Genomic DNA, 2,562 nt, shown 5'->3' with positions numbered 1-2,562 from the left:
TAGTGGTATAGATGCTGATATTCTATAATATCTATATACCACTATATCATGCTATAATAGGTAACCTATCTAAAACACGGGAGTGATGTGGGGGATGAATCCTCCTCCTATGACTTTTTTATTAGTGCGGGGGAACTACCATGTTACAATAAATGTAACTTAGACATAATGAATTAATATATATCCCCTCAACCTAATGAAAATTCCTATCTATGTCACTGGGTTTAACAGTACCTATAAAGATATAGGTATAAAATACTTGACGTCCGACCTGTGGTCTACATGTAATACTTTTTACACTGCCAAATTAATTATTCATTTAATCAAATTTTATAAGACAAGCCTGGGGGGGGGATTGTATTAAAATCGTATGCAATAAATATTTGCAATCTCAATTAATTGTGTAACTCATAATTTTGATGTTAAATTCGGTTATACTTATGACTGCAAATCGTTTGAGAATCACCATTATTCACTTCGTCCTTTTTTGTAGGATAGTTGTTCATTGTTTGATTTGTGGGTTATGCTATTCATATCAAATTTGCATAGGTATGTATCTACCGTTTATTTTTCGTCAAATTGTATCGTACATCACTTGCATACATGGACGTCCATAGTGGGTGCCAAGATGCCATTGCCCACTTAGGAGTACATACCCAAAACTAAGAATTGTTAACTAATTTTCAGGTTAAAATTTGACACTTCTATAATATTCAATTTTCAAATAAGGAGTAGAGCCTAATTTATATTTAAAAATATAAATATAATTACGACAGGATTGAACAACTGAAATGTACCTACAGGTGATTCATAAAGTCATAACCACGAATACCCATATAGATTTTATCGAAATATGTGTTATATTATTATGACTATGATAGGTATTATTTAAAATTTAATTTAATAAGTCAATTTATTTTAATTTTATATACACAGGAACAAATTTTTTATCATGCTCATCCCCTTTTTATGTTTAAATTATGCATTTATTCAAATTTTGGTTTTTAGAATTTTTAAGCATTAAAGACGATATTTTCGAGCACTTAGATTTCTCACAACATTTAAGGAGTATCATACTGTGGTGATAAGTACCAACGTTTATTTCTTAAATAAGAACCAACCTACATGTTTTAATTCTAATTGAGAATCCGATGATTTTTCTGAAAACTTTGACGTATTGTAAATTGTAATCGACAATTAAACGACCAGTTTCTGAGTTATTCTACTTTAAATACATAATGATAATATATAATGATAATCGTGTATATATTATTTCTGATGTCAACATCCTTTTTTCTCAACGAATACTGCACCATATCCAATAATCCGCATACCAAACGATGCGTTATTGCTTCCTCTTCTGACACCGCTCAATAACTTTGCATTAAAATACCCTATATTTAGTTTAAATAATTGATAACTGAAAATTACTTTTAAATGAAACAAAAATTCACCATTGGCCAACGTATCTAATGGATACGCAACTCCCAAATACCATGGACAACCCTAGTGTCTAATGGATACGTATCTAACAAACACATTTTTGCTAATATAGCAACCGAAAACGACTACAGGAAGTAAAAAATAATCCCTTCTTCAAATTAATTTTCAGATATTTAATATTAAAACGTAATAAATGAACACCTAACGGAAAACAAAAAATAAGAAGTAAGGGATTTTGACTTCTAACATTGTGTACAAATATATACTGTAAATTAAAAACTCCTTTACTTTGGGGACTTTTAACTTTAAACTTACCCCAAGCTCTGCATGTCATACAATAATTACATTTTTTCACAAACTGCACGAACATAATATTATTGTCTATTATACCATTTATCACGCCTCTAGTTTTACACAGTACTGCGCACGGGCCATCTGGTATATAGTCTATAAAACAATATTGTTAACTTTTGTTTTGCTCGTAACTATTATTATCCTTATAGTACTTAAAGTAGAATAAATCAAAAACTTTTCGTTCAAATTTTGATTATAGGTACTACGTAGAGTTCGTACTTCAATTTTTTTAGAAAATCATCCGATTTACAATTCGCATTAGAACATGTGCCGATAGGTTCTCATTTGGGAAACGAATCTTGGTATCGCCACTGGATACTCCTTATATATTGTGAAAAATCAAAGCATTCGAAAATATTGTCTTTAATTAAGTACCCAGTGCCAGCCGCAATTGCCAAATTTTATGTTCAATCAGAACTTGTTATTAAATGTACTTTGAATGATATGCTATGTACAAACTACAAGCTTATGCACTTTTCAAAATTTTTTATAGCCCTATTTTTCGGTATGCTGATGCGCAAATGATGTACAATATTTTGGTACAGGTAACACACTACGTAAACTTACAGACAATGCGATGATACACGATGACTGGCGATACTTATATAGTTATATTTAACTTATATACATACAAAGTGCAGATTCACTAAGGACAATGCTCACGGCTAACGGCTCACCCATTATAACTTATAATAGTACCTAATAAAATATATTGTTGTTCTATTTAAAAAGACTGTAATTTTTGGGGGGGGGCTGTAACCCACT

At 30.7% G+C, this 2,562-nt stretch overlaps 1 protein-coding gene across 1 annotated transcript in view; it reads left to right on the top strand.

The window, feature by feature from the left end:
• The window catches only part of LOC100160250 (probable nucleoporin Nup54), an 18,558-nt gene that overhangs the window by 13,111 nt on the left and 2,885 nt on the right, over positions 1–2,562 (top strand). The window lies entirely within an intron of this gene.

This window comes from Acyrthosiphon pisum, chromosome A1, assembly GCF_005508785.2.
Source record: "Acyrthosiphon pisum isolate AL4f chromosome A1, pea_aphid_22Mar2018_4r6ur, whole genome shotgun sequence".
NCBI classification, from domain to species: Eukaryota; Metazoa; Arthropoda; class Insecta; order Hemiptera; family Aphididae; genus Acyrthosiphon; species Acyrthosiphon pisum.
The sequence above is the reverse complement of the archived record's forward strand: the minus strand, read 5'-3'. Positions and strand labels throughout refer to the sequence as shown.